The sequence below is a fragment of the Convolutriloba macropyga genome, chromosome 14, assembly GCF_964194025.1.
Source record: "Convolutriloba macropyga chromosome 14, txConMacr16.3, whole genome shotgun sequence".
Classification (NCBI taxonomy): Eukaryota; Metazoa; Xenacoelomorpha; order Acoela; family Convolutidae; genus Convolutriloba; species Convolutriloba macropyga.
In genome coordinates this window covers 38,812,923-38,836,747 of record NC_134481.1, presented here as the reverse complement: position 1 = coordinate 38,836,747, position 23,825 = coordinate 38,812,923, and the positions used below count along the sequence as shown (strand labels likewise).

Genomic DNA, 23,825 nt, shown 5'->3' with positions numbered 1-23,825 from the left:
AATGTCATCAACGATTGCGACGGTAGACATAAAAATTATTCACAAAAACTATTTATTTTTGAAAATTATCCTGATTATGGAGAAAGATTTGTGTACTTTTTAGCAACTTGTTTGCATGTGCATCCCAACATTGATTTTGACATTGCTCTTAAACTGCGTTACTAGGGGGGAATTTTTGGTATTGATAGTTCGTCGCTGGACAAATATTTCAAATCTTTCAAAATGTTGAGGCTGCATGCTATTCTTCATGATGATGCGGGTTTCGTTTATGAGTTTAGCGCAAAAAAAGCGGGTTACTCATACGTTTTACCTTGTCCCGTCACAAAAGAGTATCTTGGTCACGTGACTTTGCATTTTGTCTTTATGTGAAAACTTTCAAGGGACGATTGTTCAGTATGTTGGAATGCTGAAATCACTAGCGGTTGTTCTCGACTTCGAAGGCTTTCTGAATAAGTCTGGCTTCATAGTTAAGGAACTTGCTATTGCTACCGAGAACTTAATCGACATAATTTCCTCCCTACCTCCCAATTCATACAGAACGCTCTCTTCAAGTGATCAAAAGTCTCACCAGTGGGTTTCAAAGTTCTTGCACGGACTTCTTTGGGAAACGGGAGAGTATCTTTACTGCTATTTGCAACAAATGAAAGACAGCATCGTTCTTCGATTTCCATTTGCGGTATTTTTAGCCAAGGTCGAAGAGAAAACAAGTACTCTCGAAAACTACTTCAGAAAAACGTAATAAATTTGGAGACATTTGAAATAGATATCTATAGATATGTAGATATCTAGAAACTCCTGTTTGCGACCTACTGAGTTGCCAAAAAAGACAGAGGTGCAGGCATTGCGCGAGGAAGAAAGCCTTCTTATTCTATCAACTGACGAGCGGGTGGCTTCTTCAGTAGTTAGATACGGTTCAGTGAGGCTAGCTTTAGGGGCGTGCGATATGAGCGCGGCTTCCATGGGCAAGCTGGGGATTGGAGGGAAGGTGCTAAGACAATGCAAAACGTGCACAATAAAAACCCAACCGAACCGGATAGAGCAACAATACTTCTTTATGTACAAGTTTTTCCACTTGTTTAAGTTTTTGGCAATTTTTTTTTCCAAAAAAACAGCTGTTGCAGAAAAACATAGCAATTATAAAAACCAACGAATAAAATTCAGAAAATGAGACGTTTAAATCGTTGCTTGCAAAATATTTTCTGAAATCATCCATTTACGTTCAACAAATGATTACAACAAAAGAGAAACGATAAATTTAACAAAAGTGAGCAAAAAATAAGTCAAATCTTTAAAAAAAATTTCGAAAAAATGGAAAAATTCCAATACGTGTTTCGAACACAACTTGAGACACAGATTATTAATTTCTTGAGAAACTCCTTGATTCACTCATCTATACCACTCTAGTTATATGAGTAGTACTCGTATAGCGCACTAGGAAAGGGGGTTATCATGACATGGGGGATAATAGGGTATAAATCCAATGCATGAAAATATGGTATAGATTTGCATGGGGATAATATGGAATGATCCTTAACCATGGGATAATAGGGTATACATGCCGATAGTAGTGGTATAAATTTAGTTACATGGGATAATAGCGTATTTATTATTAAACGGGATAAGAGCGTATGGATGATTTGCATGGTGACAAAAGTATATATATTCACTTGTTATACGGAGACAAGTATATATGTTCACTTATATCCTACGGAGACAATATAGGGGAAGATATGAAAAACAGCATAGCGCGAGGACAAAACAAATGGTGAAGCATGTAAGGAAAAACCAAATACATTTTGAAAAATTTTGGGGAAGGGAATTTCATCAACGATTGCGACGGTAGACATAAAAATTATTCACAAAAACTATTTATTTTTGAAAATTATCCTGATTATGGAGAAAGATTTGTGTACTTTTTAGCAACTTGTTTGCATGTGCATCCCAACATTGATCTTGACATTGCTCTTAAACTGCGTTACTAGGGGGGAATATTTGGTATTGATAATTCGTCGCTGGACAAATATTTCAAATCTTTCAAAATGTTGAGGCTGCATGCTATTCTTCATGACGATGCGGGTTTCGTTTATGAGTTTAGCGCAAAAAAAGCGGGTTACTCATACGTTTTACCTTGTCCCGTCACAAAAGAGTATCTTGGTCACGTGACTTTGCATTTTGTCTTTATGTGAAAACTTTCAAAGGACGATTGTTCAGTATGTTGGAATGCTGAAACCACGAGCGGTTGTTCTCGACTTCGAAGGATTTCTGAATAAGTCTGGCTTCATAGTTAAGGAACTTGCTATTGCTACCCAGAACTTTATCGACATAATTTCCTTCCTACCTCTCAATTCATACAGAACGCTCTCTTCAAGTGATCAAAAGTCTCACCAGTGGGTTTCAAAGTTCTTCCACGGACTTCTTTGGGAAATGGGAGAATATCTTTACTGCTATTTGCAACAAATCAAAGACAGCATCATTCTTCGATTTCCATTTGCGGTATTTTTAGCCAAGGGCTAAGAAAAAACAAGTACTCTCGACAACTACTTCAGAAAAACGTAATAAATTTGGAGACATTTGAAATAGATTTCTATAGATATGTAGATATCTAGAAACTCCTATTTGCGACCTACTGAGTTGCCAAAAAAGACAGAGGTGCAGGCATTGCGCGAGGAAGAAAGCCTTCTTATTCTATCACTGGTTGATGAATGAATCGAAGTCCAGAGAAGACAAATTCATCACTGCTTCAAGTGAATTTATCTCCAAGTTTGACAGTATACAGTTGCATAGAGGCCGTCAATCAGTTTACTGTAACTCTAGTCAGGGAAGAAAAAACTGACTCTAATGGACAAACAATTCTGAGAAAAGAGCAGATTGTGTGTGGTGGCGCTGAAATAGAAGCTTTTTAGAAATATCTTTCTCTAGTAGAATACTTTCAATTGTACCATGTCTGTACAAGAGAAAATGCAAAGACTGAAACTACCCCCTTTACTTATGCCCCAGCGTGCAGTACCAATTCTGATGTCCCTGGACGATGAGAGTATACCCAAAGAAATCAAGCAGCGGGTGAAAGAAAACGATGTAGAGTCCATTGTTTTCAGAGATAAAGTAGGCTCAATAAATGCAAGCTATAAAATCACTTACAGAAATGATGACAAAGACTCTGAATATGTGTTATATGAAATATATATATTATTGAGTAATTTTGTAATAAAATAAATATGCAATTCATTTTTCACAAATAAATTTTTAAAATGAGACAAACGGAAGATCAGTTAGATTCGGGCGGAGGCATAACTGACCTGGTTTTCGACTTCGAGGACCAAAAAAGACAGTCTGGGATGTTCTGTATATCGAGATTACCTCTATCAGAAGTGGTATATTTTACACAAATTTTTATAATAATTTCTCAAATAACTGTTTCTTTGATAAAATTAGTGTTTTTCATACTTGATTGCGAGCAAAGAGTCAACCTTTTTGTGTTCTCTACTCTCTTGCACAGTTGGGTACGCTCTTCCTAATCCGCAGTTATGAAAAAGATAATTTCAATAAATTATCTTTTTATCAGCATGATCAGCCAAAATTTCAGTCATTAGAGAAGAAACTGAAGATAGAATTTAAACAGTTCTCTGGTTTTGAACTCGTTTCAGTTTTAGAAAACTGTCTGCTTGTTTTTGACGATTCATGTCAAGAAGTTTTCAATAACAAAGTGTTTTCTAAATTGAGAGCAACTGAGAGCGGCAGAGAAAAATTATTGTAATATATGTTACACAACTTGTTTCAACAGAGCAAATGGTCCAGAACAATTGATTTGAAAACAACAATATAATGCTCAAATTTGTTCAAATCACCACGAGAAACACAGCAAATTAACTTCTTTTGGTCGACAAGTGAATAACACACGATTTTTGAAGGAGAGATATGAGCTAGTAATCAGGAAACAGTTTGGTCGTTCATTTGTTAATCAACTTAGATCCAAAAGCATCCGACGTCCTACGTTACTGTTCAAATATTGTTCCTTCAGGTCATCATCTTCCATCCGCTAAAGGTGTTATCACAAACTTAACTGATGAGAGAGAAAAAACTAAGTATGCTGCGGCAGATGCCAGATAATTCGGACTCAAAATTAGGAAAAATAATAGTGACAGCTCCAAATAAGTTCATTAAATTCCTTTGCGAGTGCTTACTCAATATTGTCAATGGAAACGTTCGAGTTAATAAACCCAAACTAGAAGGTTACGAGAAATCATTCAAACCACTACTATCTAATCGAACAAGTTTGAAACAAAAGAGGAAATTTTCAGACAAAGAAGCAGATTTGGTGAGAATTGTTGAATTTTCTTGCTATCGATACTTGACAAAAGCATAATGCATACGGAAAAATTCATTTTACTTCCAGTGAAATTTTGGGAAAACCCTATTTATGAACAGAAGGCAGCTCAACCATCACTCATTTCCATTGGAGGAAACGATGTACTTCATATCAATAAAGAACAACTGGGCGTTAAAGTTTCTACTTTTCTGTATAATTGACAGCCACCAACAAAAAAATGACATTAAAAATACTCAAAAAACTTTGACTGCTCTTGATATATCACCACATTTAGTTGCAAACACTTATGCCAAGCAACCTTGGAAAACTCTTCAGAAATTGAACGAGAATTTTACCCAAACCGAGAAAAACCAAGTAGTGGTTCCAAATTAACCCCAAAAAGGGATTACGAAGAAACAAGTGACGAAACGACCGACAAAAAAGAAAGAGAACAGTCAAAAGATTTGGTCTTTCTTCTCCTGAAGTAAAACGTTTGGACCAGCTTTATTTAAAACGACCAGCTTCCTATGGAAGCACAAAATGCTTACATACTCAGAGCGAGCTAACATTAGGCAAGGTGCAGTCCTATTTGGAGACAAAACAGTCTTTCACAAAGTATCGTTCAAATCTATTAAAATTTCCCAGGCTGAAAGTTTTTGTAAAAGACATAAATCAAATTTGGTAATTGGATTTGGCGCACGTTGACAAACTAGCAGAATATAACCGTACCATAAAGTATCTCCTGGTAGCAGTTGAATGTTTATCAAGATACTTACGTGTGGAACCCTTGAAAAGAAAATATGCGACGGAAACAGCTGAAGCATTCCAAAAGATGATAAAAAAGCAGACTGAAAAATTGTGGGTTGACGATTGTAAAGATTTTCTTGGAGCTTTCAAACAATTCTGCAACAAACGTGGAAATTATTTACACAGTACTAAAAAAATCCTGCATTTGCAGAGAGGAACATTAGATCACTCAAAAAGATAATTCATCGGTACCTCAAAGAAAAGCGGACATTTTCCTACATTGACCAATTAGACCAATTTGTGAAAACAATCAGTTCAAGAGTATATCGGGTAAACAAACTTGCCACAAATAAAATTACAAAAAAGGATGTACAGCGTTTATTGTCATTGATTGCGCAAACAAGCACAACTTAGCAGCCCAAGTTTTAGGTTGGGGATTTTGTGAGAATAGTTAAAAAGGACAAAACTTTCTGGAAAAGTTACAAGCAACCATTCACAGACGAAGGGAATACCTAAATTAAACCCAACAACATACTCTTTAGTCAACGCTGACAACAAACCATTTCAAGGGAAATTTTATCAACCAGAATTACAACTTGTCCGGCTCTCTCCCGTTGAAAATGTCCAATAACCGGTTTGAAGACAAGTTTAGAGTTCACGTTGTTTCATCCACTTCAATGGAAATATTTGATTCAAACACACTTGCATCATTTCGGATTTTTTTAATGATGAAATTCAACTGTCAAGTGATTGGTGAGTGGCGCTAAGTGAAATCATATTTCCAACAAAGAAATTATCGTAAACGGAAATCTGACTGTGTACAGCTTACAAGACTCTGAAGATTCCCAACAGATGACTTCTGGATCCAATGTTATTTCTAGACCCTCTAGCGGGCAAAAAGTAGCTTTTATGCCAGGAACATTTGATACCTTGGCGCAACTTCTTGCCACACACACGTTAAGCGCACAGTTGAATTGCCCCATTTTAATTTCAGAGAAATTAAGAGCTCTGGAAAATACGAAATTTTGCTAGGGAATTATGAGGGAGTTACATTTCGCAATGAAAAAATCCCAGCATCATTGGCTGAGAAGGTATTCCCGACGGTAACGGAACTCACATTGGTAACAAAATGAATCCAAATGCAAACAGGTTTACGAAAAGTGATGAGACAAAAGCTTATTATGGGGAATTTCCAGCCAACCTGTGTGCCGGAAAGCATCTTTTTTTCATCTATACAAACGTAAATGAAAACCAATACGTCGGTGACACTAAGGCACCTCCTTTGAGAGTCATCGATTCGAAACAACGTCTGAAAAACGGTTGGGTATGTGAGCTTGAACCCAGTCGTCGAATCGTTTTTACAAAATTAGACTACAAGAAACTTATCGACATTGTCGACAAAGCGGAAGTGAATTTGGTGGTTTAGCTGCAAGAATTTAACGTGTTGCACTGCCCCTAGCACGTCGCTTACTTTTGCCAACTGCTGAACGTATCAGAAAAGAGCTCCTGAAACAAAGTCTACCAGAGATTATGGATGTAGTGGGCAACAAAAAATCTCCTAAACAGGCATTTAAGAACACAATTTCAAAAACTGTTAAAAAACGGACAAGAGGCTCTCGGCGAATTACTTTAACTCAAAGGAAATCAATAGGAAGCAAGCCAATGAAAGTAAGCGAGAAACGCAGAAAAAAATTTCAACGCATAGAGCACCAAAAAGTCAGTCAGTGAAAGATAATCGCTAGTTTGTTACCACCAGAACCAACTCACAGCTCATTGGATTTATTCAAAAAACCCTCACTACTGGTGACTTTGATGGCAGTTTTTGTTAAAAACTGGGTCTAATCTACAGTTCAAATGGACCCATGTTAGAATTTGAAGCCACTGGTGATAGAAACAACTTCATTGATGTACAAAAATTTTTCTCGAAGTTAAATGTAAAATTGTCCAGTCTTCTCAAGCTGATTAAAATATGACACTGCAGCCACCGTTGACATTACAAAAACAGATTCTTCCAAATTTTGCAAAAATGTGTTACATTCACTAATCTCAAGTGTTGTACAGCGTCTGCTAATTGTACAGTGTCTGCTAATGGACTAAAAATTTCAAACGCTAACTGAAATTATACTCACAAAAGTTCCATTGAGACCGAGTTCGCATATAATAAAGATGCAAAAAAGGCATGGTTGGCCTGTCAGTGCTACTCTTATGAGGAAAAGCCGGGAACGCTATCAACTGGAGAAGTGAAAAAAAGAAAATTTTTGTAGAGACAATCAGCTGAATGAAAATTCTATGCAAATTAAAAATTATCAATGCTAATTTGTGTGTGCGGAAGATTACCCTTAATAACGCTGTTGTCTCCGCCATTGAAAAAACATTGAGTAGTCCCGCCTGTATCCTTACCTTGCAACACTCACGAAAACGTTTCTGGCTGCAACGTGTCTACACAATTGGAAACAAGAAGATATATTTCCGAGAGAACCAATCCGCCGACTGGCTCTCTGCTTAAATACAAATGAAGCCTTTCTGGGTAACAACCGGCAAAATCCATTTCATTTTTGATAAATCAACCTAAAGCAGATTTATGTATATCGAATCGGTTCACCTGTGGCAGATAGTCCAAGATCTACAGCTGACGACAAACCTCTTTACATTAATACATTATCTGATCTAGCTTGCCTTGATAATAGACATGGAATAAACTTGACAGGTACCCAAACCATTTCATAGTAGTTTTTGATTTGACCAGTACCCAACAAGCATCCCATGACTTTATTCACTCTGAACTGACAAACTGTTCAATTTCTATTGAGTTAAAATTTTCAGTGGCCTTACCAAACAATATTGAGATTTTCATTATTGGAGAAAAAGCTAGTACAATTTTTGTTGATAGTGCAAGAAGAGTATCAAAAGATCACATTTTTACAAACTAAAATAGACGAAGACTATATCAATGATCTAATGCAAAGATGTGCTTTACACAAGCATAAAATTCTGGGAGTCTTCGCAGCAAATAAGTTTTCCCCAAAAGTTGAAACCAAACAGTTTCCTAATTGTTATCGCAGCAACTGCAGAAAAATTTGGTACCCATTGGTTACTTTTGTGCCAGAAAGAGGAGGATCAATTGTTCTTTGCTGACAATCTTTTTCATCATAAAAAGATGTTTACCAAAGAATAAATTATCTAGAAGATAATGCCAAAATTAATCAGTTAATGAAGGATCAGCCAATTCAAAAAAAAATTCAAAATTTTGTGGTTTTTTTGTTATTAAATTGCTCATCAAAAAATTGTAAAATTGACAGATGCTCAATTAATTCGCTTTGCTTTTCATATGATGTACTAAGCCTTCCTTGATTGCAAAAAATTACGTTTTTCAAAATTTAATTTTTTCTTCATACAAGGGGAACACTCAACAAATCAGTATCAATATTCAGTTTTTCGTATCCACTAACGAAAATATCCATAATTTGACAAAAAGCACCAGAATGAGGGTAGTTTCACTATTAACAAAATCAGTTTGAACTTGTGTCGATAGAGGACGGGCTTTGTAGATAGTCTTTTGAGCAACTACTAGCATCTTCGAACAGGGTTTGATTCACTTCTTTTGCAAAGCTGTTTTTCAAATTATTTTAGGCAAAAGCTGGCAGTTGTTTGCGTACTGTCTGTGACCCAACTTTATCTGCGGAGCTGTTGAATTCAACCGCCAATTAAATGTTTGTAAAAACGTCTCCATTAGTCTGCAAAGTTCCTGCAGTCGAAAATAAGAATATGAAGGTTTGCAAAACGCAAGGCACAGCAAAATTCTGGTTTCACTTCAAAGTTTCCTTTTCGAAAGTTTTGGTATCAAGCAAAACGTGATAATGGTTAGTTACTAAACCGCAAGACTCAGAATCAAATTGGGCACACACTGCATAAACACTTTTGTTAGAAAGGGTAGGCTTCTCTTCGACAATCTGAAAATTGAATTGTTTTTGAATTTGTTCAAAGTAATTTTGGGAGCGATCGTACATCGATTCAACTATTTTTGTTGCTGGTGTTGGTCTTAGAAATTTCTTCTGATATTTGTTGGAATCGTGTTTTTTTGCTGGAGGTTCCTCTTCTGTGAACTGAGAGCGTATATCTGCTGACCTTTCAATCAAGTTCTTAAATTCTTGAACAGTTGAAACTCTCTGCTGAAATTCGTAATCGCTTTCCGCTTTCTTGATTAATTTTAGATACACATAGGTCCCCGTCATTTCATACGTTTTTAAAGTTGCTCTGATTCAGCGCTTATCAGTTTTCGAAATGTCCAAATAACAATCGCCGAATTCTGTGAGTTTTGTGGAATTGAAAGGCATGGCACAAACCAAAGTTTTATCTCTTTTAAATTAAGTTGTGAGCGCTCCAACTCAATGGCGGCGGCAGGTTTGGACTACAAATTGTCATCAAACACTCAATTAAAAACAATTGATTGGCGAAAACAGTCTCAAGTACGCCTATGGCGTACTTGAGTCGGTTCAATACGAATTTTATGGCAAACATATGGTGCACGAATGTCATCTTTTGAATAATTTCACCTGCATAAAGCACTCATATACACTAGAAATTAGAAACAAAGGCGACCTCAGATAATAAACTTACATGTTGAACACAATTTCAAAGGCATAAAGCAATCTTATACACAAACTAAAAGCAGATCTGACCTCTGATAAGAAACTACACATTGAACACAATATATAACAACAGTTAATTCAAAACAGATGTAATCCTAGATAACAATCTTTTGTACGCTCAATTTAAAATTGTGTGTGTTTGTTGGCCCAAATTTAAAAAAAATGTGACCCCCCAGCTTACGTGAAACTATTACAAAAGTTGTACACAGACACCCTGAGCCATAATTCGGCGGCATTCGTTATGTGTTGAGTCAAATTGCAGTTTATTTCCAGCAAAAACTTCAAATCTGTTTAAAATGTCGTTTAAAATTCGCGTAGAGTCCGAGGCTTCATGGGAAAGAACATTAGTTTATCAGACAGTTTATGAAAAAGTTTATGGTTCTTATTCAACAACGAAAACAAGACACCTTCAAAATCATTGTCTTCTTCCAAAGCTTCTTATAAATGCGTTTGCCGATCTGCCCTAGAAAACCGACCCATTCGCAAGCAGTATTGTTACTTCTGGTGGCCACTTACCTGCAAACATGCTGCCAGCATTTCAAGGTTGTAATATGGACACATTACCTGATGAAACAAACGTATTGTCTACCGGTACGACTGTGACTGCGTACCTTTGTTTGAAAATCAACTCGGAGCTTATCAAGTTTGTGATGATCTAGGCAATTTGAGGGGGATCAGAAATTCACCGTCTTCACCAGACAGTGAGACAACACTAGCTAGTCTACCCACAACACCAGCAGTTGACCCAAGTTCAACTGTTACGCCAATATCTAGCTCATCTCTTCGCTGGAATTCACAACAACAACAACCCTCCAAACAATTTCGATACTCTGACGAGAACGTTGTGTCTTGATCAATTTTTGAAACGGCAAAACGAGAGGCTCTGAGCAACAGTTTTCCAGCATCAACTTTATCAGACACTCCAAACGTTAGCGGTGCACCAAAAAAGCGACGACCAGAAAATTTTTGATGGAGTTATTCGACTAAATTAACTTAATTAAAACTTGAAACTTTACTTTAATATAAGAACTGTTTCAATATTGAGATGTTAAGTTGTGCGTGTATTTGTTATACAACTTACTTCTTTTCTATTTCTCGAAATTGTAATAACATATTTTTATGTCCGTTTTGTGTTTATATTCAAAACTTAGACAAACATAATTCAAGTGATCATGTTCGGAATTGTTCAGGGAAGATTTGCACTTTCCCCTATGACGCAATAAAAGATATTATTTTTCTGGCAGGCATTCATGTACTGCAATCACTATGAAGTGTTTAATTTTTTGTGGTAAAAATCTAAAATTAGACTTCCGAATAAATAAAATTTGTAAACATCTGTTTTTTATGCCTGAAGTTATTCGGAGTTAACGCATTTTCTATTTTGGAAAATGTGTGCTTTTTTCGGCTCAAAATACCTGTTAACATTATGCCGAAACTGAAGCATTATATGAACTCTTAAACCAATTCACAAAATGGAAAAAGTTGTCAAAAATTGTAATCACTCAGAGATAAAATTCAAAAAATTGCACATCACACCACAAATGATGTCAATAGGCCCAAATAAAAAAAATTAATGTCCTCTAGCAGCACCTCCTAGCTTTCGGCTTTCGTTCAACAGGGTAAAATAAGCAGGTTTGTGAAAAAAAATTCAAAATTGAAAAAATTTAATAGATGACCTCTGACTCTTGACCCAAAATCGAGGGCTTCAAAAACACTTCGGATAAAACTGATAGTGCAGAGGTCCTCAACACACCGTGTCCTACAAAACATCTCATCACGCTCGTCAAATTTAACTTAACCGTTACGGAGATAAATAACGCCTAATTAACGGCTAATTAGTGACTAATTAACATAAATGCTAATTAATGATAAATTTTAATTTTGGTCATAAGCATCATGGCCGGAAAACGGCTCTTTCACCGATTTCAAAAACATCTGGTCATCAATGTCGCAACATCTGGCATTGATTGAAGTACCCTAAGGAAAGATGTTAGATCGCGTTTCCTTGCGTTGTTACCCATAGTGGGCCTACGGCATCAATTTCTCTCATAACACCCGTCATCTAAAAAGGCTTCAGAAAAAAGACACATGTTCTTGTCATGTGATTGTCATTGAATGACATTGATTTATGATGATTGACAGATAAAAAATTTTTTTCTGTTTGTTTTAGAGCATTTTTTTCAGTGTGGTCCTACGGTTTTCGGCCCGGGGAGCAAGGTCGCCCATCACACTTGACACCGTAGGACAACTTTAGGACCACAACTTTAGGACCGTAGGACCACCCATTTTTAAGACATCTAAAATGGCACTTTTTTGAAAAACTCAAAGAAGGTAACATGTTTTTCCGCTTTTTGAAATGCGTTCTTTTAAGTGATTAACAACAAAAGTACTCGGTATGACCCATCTAAGGGTCTACTAGCACATAGTTTTCAAATGGCAAATAGTTTTGAAATCGCAATTTTTTTGTCATCTTTCCGTTTATTTTCCATGAAAACCTGAACCAAAATTTTTCCGGCAGTTTCAACCAATCAAATTTGACATATTCAAATATTTGATTTAGGCGCCTGTCAAACTACGTTGCTATGAAGAGTGCCTGTCATGTTACACTCATCTTAGCGTATTCAATTACCGCAAAGTCCATTACTAGTTTTTTTGAATCATTCAATTCTTTCCTAAATTCAATTCAAGTTGTTCTATTCAACTCAAGTTGTTATATTCTATCGTCATGACTTCTGCTTGTCAGTGTTGTGACTCTGTGCTTAGCACCAGAGGAAATCGTTCTCTCCATGAAACAAAATTTCATCCAGACGAAATGGAGTTAACAACTTATCACTGTTCTTTGTGTGAGTTTACATCTAGAAAAGTGTCCGAACTTGAGCAACACATGCGAACTCGACATTCAAAACTCAAAAACTGTCGTCGCTTTTGCCACCTGGGATTCAACACTTCGCACCTCTATGCCCAACAAGCAAGGTCAGTGCATTCAATGCCAGTCTTTGGTGCTGAGTTTCAACCTACTCAACCCCCCGATCAGTCAGCTTTTAATGGCATTCTACAATTCTACTGAATGGAACCAACGGATGACAGATTGGTGCTAGCAAGAGACCTCCAGGCGTTCATGAAGTTCAAACAAGAGCCAATTCAGGAGCTAATTGATCAAAAATTATCATTGGGCCCGTAAAGAGTTCAATTCTCAGCAGAACTGCAACTTCTCAAACAATTTCATGAGCCTGATGATAACGACGACCGTATCACCATCTTTGCTAACTCTCTGATGACTCCTTTGTACGCTGAAGGGCTCTCAAATGACAATTTTGTGGAAATAGTGGAAAAAATGATCGCTGTGTTGTTCACCTTTGCCTCTTCAGGAAGTGGATGGTTGCTTGAAAAAATTATTCGCGTCAATCTCAAGTCCACCAAGTACAGACCGGCCAGCGGTGCTTCCTATATGGACTTACCAACATATTTACAAAAATGCAACTCTCCTCAACATACGGAACCATACAGACAACAACTGTTTCATCTACAGCATTGTCGCAGCTTCCTATCTAAAGAGCAATGATTTTGAGGGAGAAAAACGACGATTTCATCGCTTCAGCCGGCTAGTGAGTTTGCAATGCCCATGGATTTTAATGACATTGATAAGTTCGAAACACTTAACGATGTAGAGGTTAACGTCTTTGGATTTGAAAACGGAATCTTGTGTCCAATGCGAGTATCCAAGAAGTCTATCTCAAGTCTCAATCTTGACATACTTCTCCTCTATGAGAGTGACAAGCACCACTACGTTCTTATTAAGGACTAAACCAGGTTCTTCTGTTCTATCAAGAAACAAAAGTTCAGGTCAACCAATTACCTCTGTCGGAACTGTCTTTACTTGTGTCAAAAAGATGTTAAACAATTTAAAGATCATGTTAAAGTTTTTGTTTATAATCCACCAGCTGTTATTCGCATGCCAAAAACCAGAGTGCATGCCAGCTAGTTCAGAGAGTGCATCGACCCGATCAATTAAAAAACATGAACCATGTGGATTTGCGATAGCAGTCATAGAGCATGGTAATCCGCAGCCCAAATTCAGTCGTTTGGACAGTTCAGTCAATTGCTTCCAAATTTTGTGAAAATGAGTCACAAGCTTGCCAAAGATATACACGAGCAGAAACGCAAGTACTCGTCCTATTGCGGTGAGTGCTCAACTCTTAAGAAGAGTGAAATAAAAAATGTTGGATTCGCGAGAATGAATTTCTGGAGAACGATGAAAAGGACTTAGATCATTGTCATTATACCGGCGAGGAGAAATTCCAATTTCATTCCCGTTATTGGTCAAAATATTCAAAACTATGACCTGCATCACATCTAATTAAGTCTTCGAGAATGCGAACCCACTACAACAATCAAGGTGATACCATCCACTGATCAGAAATATATAACTATGGTGTTAGGAGTGAAAGTGGACACTTTCGAGACGGCTGATAAAAAACTTGTACCTATTTACGAGTACTTGCGGTTTTTAGACTCCTACAAGTTATTCAGTGGATCGTTAGAACAATTGGTTGAAACGTTGCCCGATTCGGAATTTGCTATAATGGAGTCCTTGTTGGCCGATATTCCCCAGTCCGATCATCATCTTCTCAAAGAGAAAGGGTATTACCCTTACTCATAAATCAGCGACAGATCAAAGGTTGCAGCTCAAGAGTTGCCGCCACTTGAGATGTTGAAGAACACTTGGGATAATGGAAAAAAGTCAATCACCTGCCACGATTTGGAAAAAGAAAAAAATATGTGGGAGATAATCGAATGTAGAACTATGCAGGATTATCACGATTGCTATCTGAAGCTGGATATAACGTTGCTTGCGTGCTGCTCAGAGTCTTGCGTACTGCGATACTTCGAAGCAAATAATCGATATTTGCCAGGGTTCAAGCCTGAATAACCATCTACGGTTGGATTCAGCGTAGATGCTAAAAATTTATACGTCGGTGTAGTGCAAGAAAAATTTCTCCCCATAGGCAAATTTCGGTTTGCAAATGAAGTAGCGATCAGTGAAAGACTGAATATGCCAATAAATTCGACCATTGGGTACTTCATTGAGCTGGACCTTGAACACCCATTAAGCATTCACGACCAACTTAAAGCTTATCTTTTTGCGTCCGTGAAGGAAATGGTGTTAGATGTCTGGCTAAGACAATTCCAAATTGACATAAAAAAGTGGTTCAATATACCCCAGGCAAAGGTTTCCAAATTGCTGCAGACAATGTATGACAAGAAGCATTATGTTTTGCAATTCAAATTAATACAGTTATAGGTTCTGCAATTCAATACCGTGTGCTACAATTCAATCAACAACAATGGCTGGAACCCTACATTACTCTTAACAGTAATATGCGCAAGAGTGCAACAAATTAGTTCCAGCAAAACTACTACAAACTAATGAATAATTCGGTCAATGGGAAAACCATAGAGCCCAAAAGGCGTCGCTTGAAAGTAGAAATAACTCGCAAGGCTGAAAGTGCCGGAAGAATAGTATCTAAATTCGAGTTTGAGAGATTCAAAGTTTTTGAAGAAAACAAGGCGGCAATGAGCTCGAAGTCGAAAATAATAAACTGGAACACACCAACAATTTTTGTCGGAGGCAGGCTCGACCTAGCAAAAATTTATATGTACAGAATCTACATGTACAATTTTTTCATGTACAACAAATGTTGTTGCAAGCGTGCTCGACCTAATAAAAATTTACATGTACAGATTCCACTATTATGTTGTGGGCTAAATTCTCCTGTAGATTGCTATACTCAGATACGGACAGTCTGCTTTACAAGGTGAAGTGAGACAATATCTATTACGAACTGGAAAAGCAAACCCAGAATGTGAAAAATGAATTCAACTTTTTCTCATACTCTGATGGTCATGCACTCCATAATGATACAAATAAGTGCAAAGTCTTGATATTTAAAGATGACTTTAGTGGGGATATTACTTCGGAATTCATCTGCCTCAAACTCAAAACGCATTCTATAAATTCCAAAAGTTAGTATTCTTATTTTTCCCACGCAAAAAACTAACACTAACATCTGGAGAAAACTGTTAAATTTAAAGTTAAAATATTTTACCTACTTCAAATTATCGTAGGCTTTCGGCAAAAGGCGTCACCAAAGCGGCGCAAAAACTGCTGACCCATGAGTTGTTTAAAGATACGCTGTTATCGTCAAAGCTAATACGAGCACTTACCATCAATATAATCTCGGAAAATCCCATCATGAAAACAGTAACAGCTAATAAAGTTTCACTCTCTGCTTTTAATAATAAGCTGTACATTTTTTCGGATGGTTTATCAACCCTTCCATTCGGACAATATTCATTGCAATCATATGTAGAGAGCAATGGGGATAGTGATTCACTAAGTTGTTTCAATTCCAAATCGATCGGATAGTCAAATAAGTTGGGATTTTAGCGAAGATAATCTAAGCGAACCTTTCAAAGACAGCCAAGTTGAATGGGACTTTGAAAGTAATGCATTACCATCCCCTGCTAAAAGAATTCGCACGTACTGCAGTGAGAGATTAAATCAACTACTGGACAATGCCAGTAAATATTCGCCGCCCGATCCTGGACTGATTAACGCAAGCAATATCAGAGACCACGACATCCCCGATGACCAAATAGTTGATTTTGGTAGAGCTAGCAGCTCAGAAGAAGAGCAAAGTGTTTGCTCTCTGATTGAATTTGAAGCCAGTGAAAGTGGCGGCGAACAGTAGTTTCAACTAAAATTCTATTTCTAATGCTCTTATACAGACTTTACTGTATGTTGAGTTCAGTTTAGATAGTGTTGATTTTGTTTGGTGTGCTGTTTTGATTTTGAAAGGCTTTCATTCAGATTTTAATAACAGTTCAGTTTATACGAAACGTGTGTTAGCATAAGTTCACTAAACGGACGGCCAAATTAGAAAGAATAGAGTGGCGGCTATATATAATCACCTGCCATGAATCGGAAAAAGCAGAACATATAAGGGGGATATTCGAATGTAGAATTATGCAGGATTATCGCGATTCCTATCTGAAGCTGGATGTTGCGTTGCTTGCGTGCTGCTCAGAGTAATGTCGAAAGCTGAGCTACCAAACCCGCAGGTTAGATGTAGCCCAATTCTTTACAGCACCAAATATGGCAAAGGACGCTGCACTGAGAATTACCAAAGTGCGTGCGGAGTTAATGACGGAACCTGGACACTTACGCATGATCGAGCCGTCAGTGAGGGGCGGCATAACTTTAGTATTTGAGACGCGATACTTCAAAGCAAAAAATCGTTATTTACCAGTGTTCAAGCATGAAGAACAATCTACGTTTGGATTCAACATAGACGCTAATAATTTATACGGCAGTGTAATGCTAGGTGAATTTTTCCCCATAGGCAACTTCCGATTCGCAGATGAAGTATCGATCAGTGAAATACTGAATATGCCAATAAATTCAACCATTGGGTACTTCATTGAGTTGGACCTTGAATTCCCGGCAAGCATTCACGACCAACATAAAGATTATCCCTTTGCGCCCGTGAAGGAAATAGAGTTAGATTCCCTGCTAAGTGAGTTCCAAATCGACAAAAAAGCGGTTCAATGTACTCCAGGCAAAGGTTTCCAAATTGCTGAAGACAATGTATGACAAGAAGCATTATGTTTTGCACTTCAAATTACTACAGCTATATGTTCAACATGGAATGCGCATTACTGAGCTGCAACGCGTGCTACAATTCAATCAAGAGTAATAGCTGGAACCCTCCATTACTCTTAACAGTAATATGCGCTAGAGTGCAACAAATAAGTGCTAGCAAAACTAAAATAGTGTCAAATTCAAGTTTGAAAGATTCAATTTTTTTGGGAAAAACATGGCGGCAACATGCTCGAAGCCGAAAATAATCTGGAACACACCAACCATTGTTGTTGCAAGGGGGCTCCACTTATCAAAATTCTACATGTACAGATTCCACTATTATGTCATGCGGGCTAATTTCTCCTGTCGATTGCTGTACTCAGATATGGAAAGTCTGCTTTACAATGTGCAGCCAGACGATCTCTATTAAGAACTGGAAAAGCAAACCCAGGACGTTAAAAATGAATTCGACTTTTTCTCTTACCCTGATGGTCATGCACTCCAAAATGACACAAAAAAGTGCAAAGTCTTGAAATTCAAAGATGTATTCAGTGGGAACATTATTTAGGAATTCGTCTGCCTCAAACCCAAAATGTATTCTATAATTTCCAAGGGTTAGTATTCCAATTTTGTTTCACACAAAAAACCAACACTGAAATCTAGACAAAACTGTTTAAATGTAAAGATCATACAATTTACCTATTTCAGGTTGTCGTAAGCTGTCGGCAAAAGGCGTTACCAAAGCCGTGCAAAAACTGCTGACCCATGAATTGTTTAAATATATGCTGTTATCGTCAAAACCAATACGAGCACTTACCATCAGTATAACCTCGGAAAATCCTATCTTGAAAACAGTAACAGCTAATAACGTTTCACTCTCTGCTTTTAATAATAAGCTGTACATTTGTTCGGATGGTTTATCAACCCTTCCATTCGGACAATATTCATTGCAATCATATGTAGAGAGCAATGGGGATAGTGATTCACTAAGTTGTTTCAATTCCAAATCGATCGGATAGTCAAATAAGTTGGGATTTTAAAGAAGATAATCAAAGCGAACCGTACAAAGACCGCCAAGTTGATTGGGACTTTGAAAGCTATGCATTACCAACCCCTGCTAAAAGAATACGCAAGTACTGCAGTGAGAGATTAAATCAACTACTGGACATTGCCAGTAACTATTCGCCGCACGATCCTGGACTGATTAACGCAAGCAATATCAGACGAAAACATCCCCGATGACCAAATAGTTGATTTCGATAGAGCTAGCAACTCAGAGGAGGAGCAAAATGTTTGCTCTCTGATTGATTTTGAAGCCAGTGAAAGTAGTGGCGAACAGTAGTTTCAACGTAAAATTCTATTTCTAATGCTTTTATACAGACTTTACTGTGTGTTGATTTCAGTTTGAATAGAGTTGATTTCATTTGGTGTGCTGCTTTCAATTTGAAGGGCCTTGATTCAGATTTTAATAACAGTTCAATTTATTAGGAACTTGTTGTGGCCTAAGTTCACTAAACGGACGGCCAAATTAGAAAGAATAGTTTGGCGGCTATACATGTATCTCTCCGCTCAGATTTATCCGCATGTATACCCTATTATCCCATGGCTAAGGATCATTCCATATTATCCCCATGCAAATCTTTACCCTATTATCATGCATGGGTTTTATACCCTATTATCCCCATGGCATGAGAACCCCCCTTTCCTAGTGCGCTATATGAATACTACTTACATGTTAGAGTGCCACTTGCTTGTTTCTGTCAGCAAACCGTCAAATATATTAACATAGCCGGAAAACACGAACTACTCGCCGCGACACTAACCATCAACAGTAAACATAGCCGGCAGATTGCCAGCAAATAGCCGCCGTTTACTCGCTTGCTGTTCAACGGAATTGAAACAGACAAAAGAATAAGAAGAGATATATTGACCAATTTTTTTCAGTTTTTTTCTGCGTGAAAAAGTGTTCAAATTTTGCTTGCAGTTTCAGTTGGATTCTAACTATACCTAAATCAGCTTCTAAACTGAAAGCTAATAATCTTAAAACCAACTTCCCAATTTCAGGTAGCAAACACTGTAATGAACTTTGTTAACCTATTTCTCAAGGACTTAAGGAGCGGGCTTTATCGGTTTCTCTAGTCTCTTTTGATTTTGATCTTTTGACTTTGACAGTATTCACCACATTGCGTAATTGAATGCGTGAAAAATTTAAAATCCATTCAGTTGAAACAGTGGGTGAAGTAAGACAGAAGTCAAACGTGAAAATTGTGACTTATGTAAAACGAAAAACGTGACCAAAAACTAAAGCGAATTTAAAAAAGGAGAGTGCCTAAATAATAGACGTTGAGAGGATGACGGCGGATATTAAAAGTAAAACTGACAGAAAAGAAAACTCTTTGTGGGTCCAAAAATGTTTTGAAGTGCTATTTTAATGTCCTTCATTAGCTAGACAGAAAAATGATACTAACATGACAAGAAATAACTTAGCGCGAAATGTTTAACAAGCTGTGAACTAAGCTAAAACGAGCAAAAACTTGGATGGTGTCCAAATATCCATGTTGATAATTTGGGGTGGTAGGTTGGTGGAGTAGTGTGTTAGTCATAGAGGAATTAAAGATTAAAAACCACACAATGATCTCAGATCCCCTCAAATCAAAACATTTTCAAGGAACCGCAGAGAGCAAGGGGCATAAGCTCCATGAAATATTCTCAGCTCAGCTACTACAAGGACCTAAAGATTTTTCCAGACAAAATTAAAGTTTTCAGACAAAAATTTGGTCAAGCAATAAACTTCTTAACATAGCTGGCAGATTGCTACAAAATAGCCGCAACAACTTAGTAGAAACAGACCAAAAAAACCTTTAGGAGGTAAGATGTTATATTTTGATCAAGAATCTGTTCAATTTATTGTCGCTTTTCTTATCTTCTCTCAAAATAAACGTTCATTTAGAGTAACACATTCAACTGACCTCATCTGCTTGAATTAAAGTTGAAAAAGTCAATTTCAAAGTGAGGAAGTCATTTTTGAGAGCTGTGACCGAAAACTTAATCGCGCACATGAACAAAAGAATTCGCTCCACCAAGAGCAAAAAATGACTTGACGCACGCACAATTCAGGTGAAATTGCATGAACAAATGAACAAAAAGCAGATTGTGACGTCATATGGAGGAAACAAAAATCTTGACGACGAAATAAAACATAGGACAAGTACTGACGTACAATTCAAATAATTTTCATTGAATAAAAAAATAGACCTAAAACGGACTATGAGTGAATTGGGGAAAGAAAATTAGATAAAAAACAAAAAATGAATGTCAAATTGCCGCTAGCGAGAGCTAAAAACAACTAGCGAGAAATGTAAATTTGATTCTAACAAAGACTAGGCCTAAGATGAACTATGAATGGATTGGGAAAACCAATTAGAAAAACTCTTATCCAAAAAAAATAAAACAGTGAAAACCAAAATGAAATTGCCGCATGTGAAAAAAACCACTAGCGAAAAAACGAATTTTTATTCAAACACCATTTTCTCACTCTACGTTAAAATTAGAGCAAAAAAATTTCCCGCCGCTTAACCACTCGCTTTTTCACTCCACTTCCTGTTCCGGCGTGACCAAAATCACTATTTCAATTTGACTTCAAAAATCATAAAAACGTATAAACAGATCTTTAAAAGACGGCGCCGCAATACACTTCAATTTCTTTTGAATTGTGAAAAACCGAGAGAAGGCCAATAATGGCCCCCGTTATCGCTGCTATTAACAAGACCTCATGACTAAAATAATTGCCTCAAACCTCTTATCCTACATCTGAACCAAAACTGAATGTGACGATATTTGGATGGGTAAGTTGCCTTTTTCCCAAAAACGCGTTGCCTGAATGTAATGAGACCCAGCGCAAGGAACAAACATAGTGAAGTAAGTCACGCAATTGACCTAAAAACAGAAATGATGTCACAAACACAATTTTCAACTGCAAAGCAGTAGAAGTCACTGAAGTCATTGAAAAGGTCAATTCCAAGAATTCAGGGTCAGACGAAACGAAAATCTGTTAGACGAAGTAAAAAGCAGGACAAGTCCTGAAATACAATCCAAGGAATTGAATGAAAAACAGACCTAATGTACCTGACCAGCAGATCAACTGAACAATCCCAGCCAAAAAGACGAAATCTCGAAAGTTGAGAAACTAAAGGAATTAAACTAAACAAAAAAAAACAATTATTCCTAAAACTCTTTAAGTTTTTAAACTAAAGCCTATTTATGACACGATGCAATATAGTCATTAACTTACGCAAAAGACTTGAAAGAGATTAATTTGACACTAAAAGTAGATAATCTCAAGAAAAGTGACAAATGCTTCAAAAAGAAATACGAAAAATGCTTTAAATGAAAAGGAAAAATATAAAGAAATTTTTCGAAATTGAGTCTGGAAAAAATTTTCAGATTCATTTTTTCTCGGTCGAGTACTGTTTTGTAACTCAACTGCAACATTTGAAAAGTTTCGTTGGCCATTAAAGATAGTTAAACTCCGAAAATGACAAAAATAATTCGAAAACTTTGAAAACAATCAAAAAAATTTAAATTGAAAGCTTTATTTAAAAAATTACTTATATTTGCAATCTAAAAAAAACAGAAAACTATTTTGTTGCCACTAGAAACTCTGCAATAACATACTAGCAAACTCAATAGCAGCAAACCACTGGCCACTGAGGAAAAAGACTAAAATTTCAGGAAGTCAAAAGAAAAAATTACAATTTGAAAATCGCTAAAATTTATAATATTAAAATCTTGAAACACATTCCCCATTTCCACTAGAAACTATGCAGTAACCTATTATCAAAACCTAAAGGAAATGTTTTGGCTGTTCAGGTTAGAGAAACCTCATTTTTCAAAAATTTGAAAAAATTGGCTTATGCCATGGCCAAAATTTTGCAGTAAACTATTAGCAAATCCTAGACAAGATTTCTTGCCCCCTGGAGCTGGAGAACTCGAATAATGACAATTAATGTCAGAAAATTGGAAAAAAACCGCAAGTTTTTATCAAAAAAATTGTTAAATTGGTGAAGTTGAAAGTCATTCCATTACCACTATAAAATAACCTATTATTGTGACACCAAGAGCTGAAACAACGAAAATATTTAAAAAAAACTTTAAAAAATTTTAAAAATTAGAATTAATTACCGTGTTTATGTTCGGTGTAGCAATACATATAGCTCTTAAAATTGCCATAAAAAGTATCTACGTCTTGCAAAAGACCTTTACCAACTTTAACAAACCTCAATTTCAGACTGGTGCAACAAAAATCCGAAAAAAAAAGACGAAAAAATTGCAATATTTTGGGATCAAAAACTTCTGAAAATGACCTGTTAACCTTGAACTACGGCCTTTTCTGTAGCTTCTTCACTCTATATACTTGAGGAACTACTAAACGCAGATAAGGGTCTCTAATGAAACTTGATGCCCGCTGAGCTTTACCTGTTTAACCCGTTTTGAAAGCTCAAAGTCATGAAAAAAGGTGTGAAAACATCTTACAAAAAAAAGACAGAGCACCAATACAATCCAATTCTTGGATTGTAAAAAATAGGAGCGCAATAATAGCCGCCTGGAATTGCTGACGCAGCTATTAAATACGAATCAAAATTTTTTGTCTGGGGGTACCTCCCAGTCGTTTAGTTACATGAATTGGATCATATTTTGTCGCCCCTGTTCGGATCATATGTTACATCGAATCATGGTTGCTTTATTACACAATCTCCATTCCCAAAACATAGCCGGCAGATTGCCGGAAAATAGCCGCGATAGAAGCTTTTGGCCTTTCATGAATTGAAAAAACTAAAGAAATAAGATACACAGATCGACCACGAGTCCTTTAAAAGACCTCTAAACTTTGGTTTAGATTCAGACTGTCAATTTTATGACACATAGGGTCTATAAAGAAAAGGCCCTAAAAAAGCTCAAAAACTCAAAAACTTATACTCAAGATTTAGGGCATATATATTTGTCACTAATTAGATGCACACTATTGATCTTTAACTAGTAAATGTTCATAAAATTCAAAGTTCCATAAGTGAATTCAGAATCATTTTTTTAGTGAGGTAAGTCACGCAATTGACCTAAAAAAAGCAGAAATGACGTCACAAACATAAATTTTAACTGCAAAGCAGAAGTCACTGAAGTCATTGAAACAGTCAAATTCGAGAAGTCAGGTCGTAAGAATCATCGATGGAGACGACGAATTAAAAACATAGCCGGTAGCATACCGGAAATGACTCGAATTGTCGCGCATTATAATCTCTAACCTAACCTTACCGAAACCAGAACATCAAAATAGACAAAGAGAAAAAAACAGAAGTAGCCCAACAAACCACATTAAAGTGTTTTAAAATGCCGACAATTTTTTAGGTGCGGGGGGAGCTAGGTGGGGTGGGTGGGTAGATAGGTTGGGGAGGTGGGTAGTGCTGGGGTAGTTGGGTGGGGGGAG

General features: G+C 36.8%; 1 protein-coding gene across 1 annotated transcript in view; it reads right to left on the bottom strand.

Annotated features, from left to right (window-relative positions):
* The window catches only part of LOC142353647 (uncharacterized), a 100,272-nt gene that overhangs the window by 68,016 nt on the left and 8,431 nt on the right, over nucleotides 1–23,825 (bottom strand). The window lies entirely within an intron of this gene.